This window comes from Anabrus simplex, chromosome 2 (genome assembly GCF_040414725.1).
Source record: "Anabrus simplex isolate iqAnaSimp1 chromosome 2, ASM4041472v1, whole genome shotgun sequence".
Lineage (NCBI taxonomy): Eukaryota > Metazoa > Arthropoda > Insecta > Orthoptera > Tettigoniidae > Anabrus > Anabrus simplex.
This window is the reverse complement of record NC_090266.1, coordinates 820,116,157-820,128,479: the sequence shown is the minus strand read 5'-3', so window position 1 is coordinate 820,128,479 and position 12,323 is coordinate 820,116,157. Positions and strand designations below refer to the sequence as shown.

At 39.9% G+C, this 12,323-nt stretch overlaps 1 protein-coding gene across 2 annotated transcripts in view; it reads right to left on the bottom strand.

Annotated features, from left to right (window-relative positions):
* The window catches only part of LOC136864480 (beta-1,3-galactosyltransferase 5), a 350,311-nt gene extending 342,094 nt beyond the window's left edge, over positions 1 to 8,217 (bottom strand). For both annotated transcript variants that reach the window (XM_068226292.1, XM_067141507.2), the window contains exon 1: positions 8,087 to 8,217. The gene's annotated coding sequence lies outside the window, so the exon portion shown is untranslated. The remainder of the gene's footprint in view (positions 1 to 8,086) is intronic.
* Positions 8,218 to 12,323: the final 4,106 nt, after the last annotated feature.

Sequence of the window (12,323 nt, the reverse complement as noted above, 5' to 3'; positions counted from 1 at the left end):
GGTGATGCATGTTTCAGCATCGGGATTCTTCTCTAACGGAACGGTGTCACGAGATGTCAATACATGGTGGAATTTTATTTTTTGATTGTGACCATTGCTGTTAACTTGTAATGAACACCATGTATTTTAGTAATATTTTGCAACCTATCCAAAGCAACTGATAGTCGATTTGGTTCGATTAAGGGTCCATTCGGGGGATGTTCCATTATCCGATAGGATACTAGACTGGTGGATAATCTTCACTAAATGTAAATCTGGAATTCTACTTGTTGAAGGTCAGATTTTCCACGGATCGTGTGGATTAACTCTCAGTTACCGTTTTGGATCAATGGTGCCCTACTTTCAGGTTTTATTCTCGGTTTCCAGGTTTTGCTGTCGACGAATTTTGTAATACTTTTTCATCCTCTGAAATATAATGTTAAACAATAATAAAAAGTTAACACTCACGTTATGTATTTTGACTGCATTAAAACGTAAAATTATTAAGTGATTTTTCTAGTTAATTTAACAAATACTCTCATCATGATTTAATTTGAATAAATATTTTAGTACGCACATTTTTGCTCCTCATTTAAAGTAGTTACCCTATCGTTTGGTCAAGGTAGTGACAGAAAAAAAACCCGCTACGACCCCAACATCTAAGAGTTCGATATTGCTCTATTGAAGCAGCTGTGGCAGACGACCAACGATGGAACGGTAAGTTCAAGAGTTCAATATACTACAGCACATTAGTTTTGTTATTGAGGAACAAGGTGGTGTAGCGGCTTAGCTGCTTTCCTGTCATCCTGGCGACCGTCGCTTGTTTCCTAGTGTTGCTGGGGTGGGATTTTCAGTCGAAAACCTCATGGTGTCAGGAAGGCCATGCGACGTTAAATCCCCGGCTACAACTGTTTCGTGCCTCAGTGCGTGCAGAGACCCTGAGCAAGCGGAATAAGCTGCGGATGATGATGATGATGATGATGATAGCTAATATTACTTGGCATTCGACAACAATCATTTGTACAGAGCAAGTGGCCGTGCGGTTACGGTTGCGCAGCTGTGAGGTTGCATTCGGGAGATAGTGGGTTTGAATCCCACTGTCCACAGCCCTGAAAATGGTTTTCCGTGGATTCCTATTTTCACACCAGACAAATGCTGGGGCTGTTCCTTAGTTGAGGCCACGGCCAGTTCCTTCCCACACTTAGCCCTTTCCTATCCCATCGTCGCCATAAAACCTATCTGTGTCGATGCGACGTAAGGGAAATTGTAAATTTAAAAATATCATTCGTTACTTCTGGTATAATCGCAATATACTCGTATTTCGGCGGTATGAAGGTAAAACAATTGGATTTTGGGGGTACGCCAATCGAAACGTTTGAATACCACTGTTCTAGGAGGCTCCTCTTAGCCCACACGGCAAGGAATGAAAAGATTTCGGTAGTAGTAGTAGCAGTAGTAATTTTAGTTTTGTTGTTCATTCACAGATTAGTCTCAGATAAAATGGATCATCGGTTATTAGGGTTCTACCATATTATGAGTGGAGAAGGAACCGTATAAAGACCTTTTTTTGGCGTGAACAAAAATGTTGTTGTGAACCCCCTGAAATGTTGTCACAAGACACCACTGCTTGCCACCCTTTCTGTCGCAAATCATTAGCGATCTTAGACCTTACCATATGATGGCGTGAATTACGTAGTAATATTCTCCTATCACAGAATCCTAAGACATGTCCAAGTGATTCGTTCTCGGTGCAGTGTCTGCATCGGCTACCGTCTAAGGATCTGCCCAGAATGGTTCGGACAGCCACAACGTTTGCGTTCATTTTAGGGCAGGTGACCCATTCAGATGTGGATAATCCAGCTTTGTAAGAAATCCACTTGTTAGACTTCAACACCCCTACCTCGTCAAGGTAATGTCTTCTAAGTTTCAAATTCGCGAGTTCTTAGATCTTTATGAAGCTTCTTAACTGATGTTTTCGACAAAACCTCAGGTTGAGAAAGAATAAGAATTGGGCGTAGGACATTGATACATCGATTATTTGCTTTAATTAGGGAGAAACATATGTTACAGTGCATTAAAAAAGGCTTCAGATGTAGTTCGAATTAATCCAAGGCCTCTTACATTCTTGTTACAATACAGCATACTATTGGGGATATTACCATGCAAAAATAACATTTCCTTGCCAGAGTTTCGAATTAATTTAACACCGTCCTCCAAGAACAATTTTGACAGTTGATGTAATGGCGACATTTGCAAGGAATAAACAGGCTTTGGCCATAAATATTGTTTGACTACATTCATTTTTCCGTCAGGGCATAACCTTGGAGAAGACACGAAAACCTCCAATTCATTACGAAGATCTATCATTATTTTACCGTGATTAAATTTTATTTCTTCACTGAAAGCAACTCACAGATATTTTATGGTTTCATTAAGTTTAATTCCTCTAATCTAGTATTAGGTCCTTTTCTGTGAGTCTACCTTTGTTAATGTTTATCACTGATGATTTCACTCTATTTAATTCTAGGCCAACATTATGCAACAGGGATCTGGCCATCCCCACAGATTCTTGAGCATCTTGGAGTGATTTATAAATGAAAGCTATGTCATCAGTAAAAGCTGCAATGGTTATATTGTCCATTTCGGGTGATACTTGGAAACAATATTAATTCAATATAAAATGACAGTTTCATTAGACATCTGAAAAGGCCCAAAGTCTCCTGCTAGAATTAAGAGGGTTAGAAATAGAGCACATGACCTTCCCCTCTTTACTATTTATTCCTAACATTTCCACACCCTTTTATTAGACTGATTTCTGTCTGAGGTGAAACCCATAATTCTTCTCATCGCAGAAATTGTTCTCAGTAGCACTAATGGCATAGGTGTTCACCCCGTAAGGACACTTAAGGCCTTGAACTAATTTTCACAGATGAGTTTCCGAATGAAGCATGTCATGCTTTAAACAGGTCTATAGCCCTTAGCCCTAAGGTGATTTCATTTTAAATAAGAAACTATCTAAAAGGAATTCATTGACATATCTCATCCTTTTCTTATTTCTTAGCTGACATTTTTTTAGCATGGAGTCAGTAATCACCTTTTGCTTTCTGGCACCAAGTTGCTCCAGTTGTAAGACCACCTTATCCCTACCTTGTATTTCAGATGAGTGATTTAACTATAAATTCATCAGCCAAATATGAATTGCACACATAACACTTTATCAGAATGATTTTTGTCTTTTCTGGGAATCGCCTTTTGCCATTTTGAAATTTCTATTTCATCTTTAGTTTGTTTCAAAGTTTTGTAGCCGGTCTTACAGCCTGGAACGAAGTAAGTAGGCATTTTTATCTCCTCGGTATGTTTATAAGTTTTATAAGCTCAGCACTGCGTTTACACTAAGTGAAAACCATCACCAAATCACACGCTCTTCACTTTCACTTAACAATAATGTACGACACTTATATTCTTGCCTTCAATGAACAACACTACTGAACATAAATATATTACAACTACAGATATCAACACTCTCATAGTAACGGTGCTGCCCCTCGTTGGCGATTCATGACGGTGCACAGTCCCTACAATACCCAACAGTGAACAACTTAAGAGCTCACACTTTCTCAACCACTTGCAATCTATCAGTTTTCTGAAACCTAAGGAATTTTCAATCCTCACACTTATTCTTTCCATTTCTTTAATAATAATAATAATAATAATAATAATAATAATAATAATAATAATAATAACAACGTTATTTGCTTTACGTCCCACTAACTACTTTTTAAGGTCTTCGGAGACGCCGAGGTGCCGGAATTTAGTCCAGCAGGAGTTCTTTTACGTGCCAGTAAATCTACCGACACGGGGCTGTCGTATTTGAGCACCTTCAAATACCACCGGACTGAGCCAGGATCGAACCTGCCAAGTTGGGGTTAGAAGGCCAGCGCCTTAACCGTCTGAGCCACTCAGTCCGGCTTTCCATTTCTTTAGGGATACACTTGTTTTCAAGGGTTTAGAACCCCTTCTCTTTTTCCTATATGATTAATGCTGATAGGGGTTTATAATCCCCTTGTTTTGTCCCTTAGAACTACCTAATCATACTCTCATCAAATATTATGCGATGTCCTGGGAGCTACCAGCAGAAGCGAACCTTGAAAAAGTCTGGACTCTGCTACTTCAAGGTCTCCTGAGGAACTTTTGCAAGGTAAGGATTATTTTGCTAGTAAGAACTGAATTTAAAAAACGGATTGAAATATTATTCTCTGCAATTATTATTATTATTATTATTATTATTATTATTATTATTATTATTATTACAGTAAAACCTATCTTAAATGGAATCGCACGGGATCAGGACATTTTTCTACTGAAGCCAGGTTTCCATTTAAATAGTGTACCTTCTCCACTTATTCGCACTAGACAATTGAAAACATGTCAAACATTATTAGAATACATAAAATGGATGTTTTCTTAAAGGTACAGTATTATTACGTTAGGAAATGAAGTAGATGAATATTGTTACTTGAGTAGTGGAATAACTAATGATGGCAGAAGTAAGGACATAAAATGTAGACTAGCACAAAAAAGGAAGACCTTTCATAAGAAAAGAAATTCGCTCACAACGAACATTGATATAGGAATTATACATTTTTAAATACTTTCGTCTGGAGCGCAGCATTTGCATGGAAGTGAAACATGGACAAAAATTAGCTCAGAAAGAATGAGAATAGAAGGTTCTGAAATGTGGTGTTACAGAAAAATGCTGAAGGTGAGATGATTTAATCGAATCACAAATTAAGGTATACTGAATCTAATTGGTGAGCGGAGAACGATTTGGTGAAATTGGACCAGACGAAGAGACAGAATAATAGGACACATCTTAAGACACCCAGGACTTGTTCAGTTACTTTTTGAGGGAAGTGGGGGTGGTAAAAAACGGCAGGGTTAGACCAAGGTATCAATATGACAAACAGATTGGGGTAGATGAAGGTTGTAGTAGTTACGTAGAAATGAAAAGGTTAGCACAGGATAGGGTGGCATGGAGAGCTGCATCAAACTAGTCTATGGACTGTTGACTCAACAACAACAACAACAACAACAGTACTATACATTCTACAGCAGTCAAATACATTTTTTTCCAATTGCAGTGGTCGTAATCCTGACTGCCTGACTTAGTACTAAAACCTTAACCTCAGAAATTACAACAAACATAAGCGAATAATTCCGCCATAGGACGAATTCCTGTAGCTCCTACCACTGACGACATCTAGATAAGTCTTTATTATCTTTTTCCCGTCGTGAGAACTGCCGAACTGCAGGGGGTGATTCCCAGAGGTTGCAGCTATTTGTAGAGTAACGTATGGAAAATGAATTGTCCCGGGGGTCCAGCCGGTCGAAGTTAATTCAGTTAATTCCCAAAACAGAGCCTCCGAGGCTCAGATGGCCGCACACCGGCCCCTCACCGCTGGGTTCCGTGATTCAAATCCCGGTCACTTCATACGAGATTTGTGTTAGACCACGCGGAGAAGGGACAGGTATTTCTCCGGGTACCCGGTTTTCCCAGTCATCTTTTATTCCAGCAACACTCTCCAGTATCTTTTCATTTCATCTATCAGACATTAATCATTGTCCCAGAGGAGTGCGAAAGCCTTCGGCACCGGCACAATTCCCATCCTCGCTGCTACAAGGGGTTAATTCATTTCATTCCTGAACCGGTCGAATGACAGGAAACAGGCTATGGATTTTCATTTAACCCCCAAAACAAAGAGTCTGGGACAGAAGGCTTTTTTTTTTACAATGTGCGTTACGTTGCACCGATACAAATATGTCTTATGGTGACGATGGGATAGAAAAGGGCTAGGAGTGGGAAGAAAGTCTTAATTAAGGTACAGCCCCAGCGTTTGTCTGGTATGAAATGGAAAAACACAGAAAACCATCTTCAGGGCTGCCGATAGTGACGTTCGAACCCACTATCTCCCGAATGCAAGCTGATAGCTATGTGACGCAAACCTCACAGCCACTCACTCGGTGAGAAGGAATGTACTGTGTCATATCCAGTAACTCTCGTTGCATCACAGGAGGATTGGAAATTTTGCGTTTTAAGGGCTTATGCTGGCTTCCATTCCGCGTTTGAGAGTATCCGCCTAATCCAGTGTGATTTTACGCTCAAATAAGGGACAGAGGTAATTTTCCATTAACGGCAAGTTTCTGCTTAATGGAGGTCGATTTAAAATAGGTTGTATTATTATTATTATTATTATTATTATTATTATTAATATTCATGTGTAATTCACTTCAAGCGTAACAATGCCAAAGGTAAAGCTTTCGTTTTTGGTATGATAAGCACTGTATACTAACCATTTGTCATCCTCCGTAAAAGAAACCCCTGTAATTTTACAGTAACTCATTTCTTTTTACAAAAATGTGGTTTTTAATTTCTTATGGTTTTCGAATTTCCTCTGAAATACAGTATTATAAAAATGAGAGTCCAGTGTAGTGAATGTAGGTCTACATACGTTCTAATGTTTAAGATTGTCTGGCAACACATTTTTACCAGCACAAATAAAAAATGGGGGAGTGCCTCTAGGCACCTACTATGATATCCCTCACCCCCCCCCCCCCCGATATATATATTTTGGCTACGCCACTGGTCACTGATCTGGACATATTACTTTGTTGCCATGGTAACGAATTAACAAGCGATGTGGTTGTTGCTGTGATTGTATTTATAAAGTCCAAAATGGCGTGGTCGTCAGCCGCTAGTAATCAGGAATATACCTACTTTAATGAAGATGACTGCTGGAATGGAAAGGAAACATGACGGAACCATCACTCAAGTATGCAGGAAAGAGGAATCATAAAAGGGCTCTCAGGAGCAGGTTTGCCAACTCCATGGCATGGAAATCCTCTAATCAAGCTCTAAAACCTCTAACTCTGAAGAAAAACCTCCATATTTGTAAGTGTTCGAATTCCCTTACTAGCAACAGAAAATGATTACTGTAGGCTGTATAATATTATTATTAATAAATTTATAGCTAACATAAGAAATCAAATTCAACAGCACATGATACAAACTTAGCGCATGCATTGGCCATCTGGTTAGTGATTCATTCGAGTAGGGTGGCACACGGCTCATGAATGGAGCACGCTTTAAGACATTCCATTCTCTCGTAAATGTATTATTTAATTCGTAAATCCGTTAGTCCCCCCCCCCCCCCCCCAGAATCAGTGTGGGATCCCACCTCTACCGTCTGAAGGGCAGTGTCCTGGAGCGTGAGACACATGGCGGCCTCACCTGCTATGCTGAACAGGGGCCATGTGGTGGATGAGAAGATTGAAAGGGATAGGCAAGAAGAGGGAAGGAAGCTGCCGTGGCCTTAAGATACGTACCATCTCGACATTTGCCTGGAGGAGTGGGAAAGCACGGAAAACCACTTCGAGAATACCTGAGGTGGGAATCGAAGGCCCCTGTTCTCAGTCGACCTCCCGATGCTGAGTGGACCCCTATCCAGTGCTCATACCACATTTCAAATTTCATGGCAGAACCGGGAATCGAATGCGGGCCTCAACGGGTGGCAGTTAATCACAATAACCACTACACCACAGAGGCGGACTTTCTCGTTAAGTACTTGTCAGATTTTGAAAATAATTACGCCCTCTAATGTTAGGCGTAGAAAACTGTTTAGTTCCATTTAAAAGTACAAAATTATAGTGTTGTTACCTCAGCAGATATTGACATAGGTACTGGAAAAATACAAGATCAACTATGAACTCCTTGGTAACACTGAATGTGAAAACAGATTTTTTGATGTCTTAAATTGTTAAAAATTATATAAAGTGAACATTTTGGCTTACTCATCCTGTATACAAGTAAAGGAAAAGGGAACTGCACTTAGTTAAAAATAAAGATGGAGGTCATAAATACAAGAGTTACAACATGTAGGAAAAGACTTGCTCACGCCTTCATTCGAAAATTCAGAGCAGAATTATGAATTCAACATTTATTGGACGTAGATTACTTGAAATGAATACACACGCAAGCCAATCGCAATTCGCGCGGTAACGAGTAGTCCATTTGCTTATGCAGACGATTACTTCCCAATGTTTCACTTACCGATGTTGGGGGAGCCTTAGGGCACTGGCTGTACTTCTTTACTTTTCCCGGCCAACGTAATGTTCAAGATTTAAACAACTGAAAAACAAATCCTATTTGGACATCCTAATTAATGGCTGAGGGTCGTCGACTTCAACCGGCACTGTCAGCTTCTCGTGTATCAACTACAGCTCGGAGCAGCTATGAAAACCTTTGAGAACAGGAAGCGTCACATGATAAGCATCGTTAGGAGATATCACCATCAAACACAAACACACGGTGGGCTTCAGCCAGTGTCACCTTAGCGTAATGGCTATGGCACGATCCTGTCAACTGCGAGGTCAGTATTCAAATCCCTCCCATGGCGAAGCATTGTTTCCTCGATTGCTGCTCTCAAGCCCGTTTAAAGTCTCGTGCAAATTTAACTACACCGTCTCGCAAAGCCCATTTGAATTCGCCTACGAAGCGATGTGATTAGCTCACTTCAGCAGCTCATAACATGACAACGGCGCGAGATAAAGAGTTACTTTTCTCAAATTATTTATCAGTCTGACTAATCCTCTAAAGCTCATATACGTTCTTCTTTACACAACATCAACGGAAGCATGTACACACATGGTATGTGACTGTGATTCCAGGTAAAAGCAAAGGGTAATGTCTACCAGTGGACAAAAGCAACTGTTGTAGGCAAAAGCAATGTAATGGTTTAATGAAATACGCATGAAAATATATTGAGTAATTAGAATACGACTTGGCAATAATATTCTCTCTATCTCTCAATCTGTTTTACCCTTCAGGGTTGGTTTTCCCCCGGACTCAGCGAGGGATCCCACCTCTACCGCCTCAAGGATAGTGTCCCAGAGCGTGAGACATTGGGTCGGGGGATACAACTGGGGAAAATGACCAGTACCTCGCCCAGGCGGCCTCACCTGTTATGCTGAACAGGAGCCTTGCGGAGAATGGGACGATAAGAAGGGACAGGCAAGGAATAGGGAAGGAAGCGGCCGTGGCCTTAAGTTAGATACCATCCCGGCGTTTGCCTGGAGGAGTGAAAAACCACGGGAAACCACGGAAAACCACTTCCAAGATGGCTGAGGTGGGAACTGAACCCACATCTACTCAGTTGACCTCCCGAGGCTGAGTGGACCCCGTTCCAGCCCTCGTACCACTTTTCAAATTTCGCGGCAGAGCCGGAAATCGAACCCGGGCCTCCGGGGGTGGTAGCTAATGACACTAACCACTACACCACAGAGGCGGACTGCAATAATATAACTAAACATATATTACATTCCTTCAGTATGTATTTTAATTTCGATTTTCCTTTCGACTTAACTTTCTTTACCTTGAAACTTTATATCGAATTTGCTTTTAAACAGAGTTACTTCTGTGCACAATAGATTCTTGTCTCCCTTAATATTTTTCGAATTGTTTGGAACGCTATATTATTTCAAGTCTTCATTGGTGAAAATGCCGATGATACAGTATTTCATGTCTTCCTTTACAAAGTTCCTCATGATTTTCAAAAAAAAAAATGTAATGAAAGAACCCATCCATGACTGTAGACCGTTAGCTGTTGATGAAACTAAGTAGAAGAGGTATAAGAATTTTCAGGGACCTACGATACCCCTGTCACTTCCATTTCAGTATGCCTGTACGAGTATCCGTATTAAATGCTGTATGTTGAATCTCCAAGAACATAACAGAAAAATCAATAATTATAAAGTGAATAAATATACGCCTACCTCACGCGAATGAATTCGTTTCTTAAAAAAAAATCCATCAATCTCTCGCAGTTCCATCCCACACAATTGGATCTTCTTCTTCTTCTTCTAAAGCTTTTCCAACATCTGTGGGGTCGCATGTGCGAACTGTGTCGCACATATGGATTTGGCCCTGTTTTACGGACGGATGCCCTTCCTGACGCCAACCATATATCGAGGGAGTGATCATATTGCGCGTTTCTTTTCTTTGATAGGGGCTTTACGTCGCACCGACACAGATAGGTCTTATGACGACGATGGGATAGGAAAGGCCTAGGACTTGGAAGGAAGCGGCCGTGGCTCTAATAAAGGTACAGCCCCAACATTTGCCTGGTGTGAAAATGGGAAACCACGGAAAGCCATCTTCAGGGCTGCCAACAGTGGGATTCGAACCCGCTATCTCCCGGATGCAAGCTCACAGCCGCGTGCCTCTAACCGTTCGGCCAACTCGCCCGGTATTGTGTGTTTCTGTGGTGGTTGGTAGTGTAGTATGTTTTCTGAATATGAAGAGGAAAGTGTTGAGGCAAACACAAACATCCAGTCCCCGAGTCAGAAGAATTAATCAGACGCGATTAAAATCCTCGTCCCATTAGGGAATTGAACCCGGGATGCTTTGAACTGAAGGTCTCAACGCTGACCATTCAGCCAATCAGTCGAACATCCCACATAATTGAGTGACAGAATGAAATAATATTTCGAGAATAAAGAGTCTGTGAATCTTATAGTTCGTCGAATCATGTAGGAAAATGAAAAATTCTCATTCTTTACCTGTCGGTAGTAAAAATAAATAAATAATTAAATAAATAAATAAATAAATAAATAAATAAATAAATAAATAAATAAATAAATAAATAAATAAATAAATAAATAAATAAAATACACGTGAAGGTAGATCACAAACTGCGTGTATAATTTAGCCTTTTCCATATTGGGTAGTGATTTTAAACTCAAGAGCCGATTCCCTCTTTCTCTTTCCAATTAACTGCCAAATATCTAAGAGATCAAAAGTTTGCGCCAGAAGTTGAGGATGGATTAATATTATATATTAACTGCATTACAACTAGAAGTAAAATTTGTCAAAGATGCAGTCTTACCGGAATGCATTCGAAGGCGCACCGGCGAAGGAACCACTTCCGTCACCACTAAGAGAAAGCACGATAAGCGGGCCGAAGTGTCAAATTTCCCGGACTGCGCAGTTGAGGGAAGCTGTCACTGTTATTGATTTGCCATCACACCTATCTTTATCCTATGTGACGTGGTTCGATCCCCCTAATTCGTGATGAAAGATTGAAATTAAAGTGTAGGCTAATGACACGGTACGATTTACTTTAACCCACGTATTCCAGCTGTTCCACGACATGACATCATGGCATCGCCATTTAACAACGATTCTCTCAGAACATACAATGGTCAAATACAACTTCCAAGAGATAACTTGATGGCGCAAGGAACCAATCCAATTGTAAGCTGTTCGCTAGGATCTTGAGTTCTCATGTTCTTCGCAGACTCTCTTATCGTCTCATTTAAGTGGAAGGTGAAAGAGAAGCTGGACCGATTTTGCTATTCCCATAATTTTAACTGCGTCTTTCCTGAAGTGGTTTATGTAGAATTTCGTCAAGGGGGTTCATTTTTAAGACAGTTTCTGGAAAGGAAATTTACGGATGTGCTAACTACGGAGAGTATGTAAACCAGACGTATGCTCACTGAACATTTACAAGAATTAGTGTTCATATATTCAGCACTTAAAGACACGTGTGTTAGGAATCTTAAAATATATTATTATTATTATTATTATTATTATTATTATTATTATTATTATTATTATTATTATTATTATTATTATTATTATTATTATTATTATTATTATTATAACCAAGCGAGTTGGCCATGCGGTTAGGGTCGCACTTACATTCGGGAGATAATGGGTTCGAACACCACTGTCGGCAGCCCATAAGATGGTTTTCCGTGATTTCCTATTTTCACACCAGGCGAATGCTGGGGCTGTACCTTAATTAAGTCCATGGTCACTTCCTTCCCACCCCTATCCTACCATCGCCATAAGACCTATCTGTGTCGGCGCGCCGTAAAGCAAGTATTATTATTATTATTATTGTTGTTGTTGTATTATTAGTTTTGATCGCAGGTGTTACTTTCAACGTGGGAACTAATAGTGATGTCCAATTAATAATATTTATTATAATTGTTTCGTGTTTCAATTAAAAACAGAATTTCAAATTTTCAAGAAGAGAGAGGGGTGGATTTTCCCGGTAAATACTCCTCTTGCGTACGCCCATATTTTCATGCCACACTGAGGTACTTTACAGTTAATTTGTTGTATCATTTCCATAGTTATTTCATATTGTTGCAATATGAATGAAAACATTCTCATAAGTTTCAACAACTTTAGATGATACACTTACTCGCATAATAATCGGCCACTTGTTATATTTTGATACCGTACCTTAATTTATTTATAATATCGTTCGTTCGTAATCTGT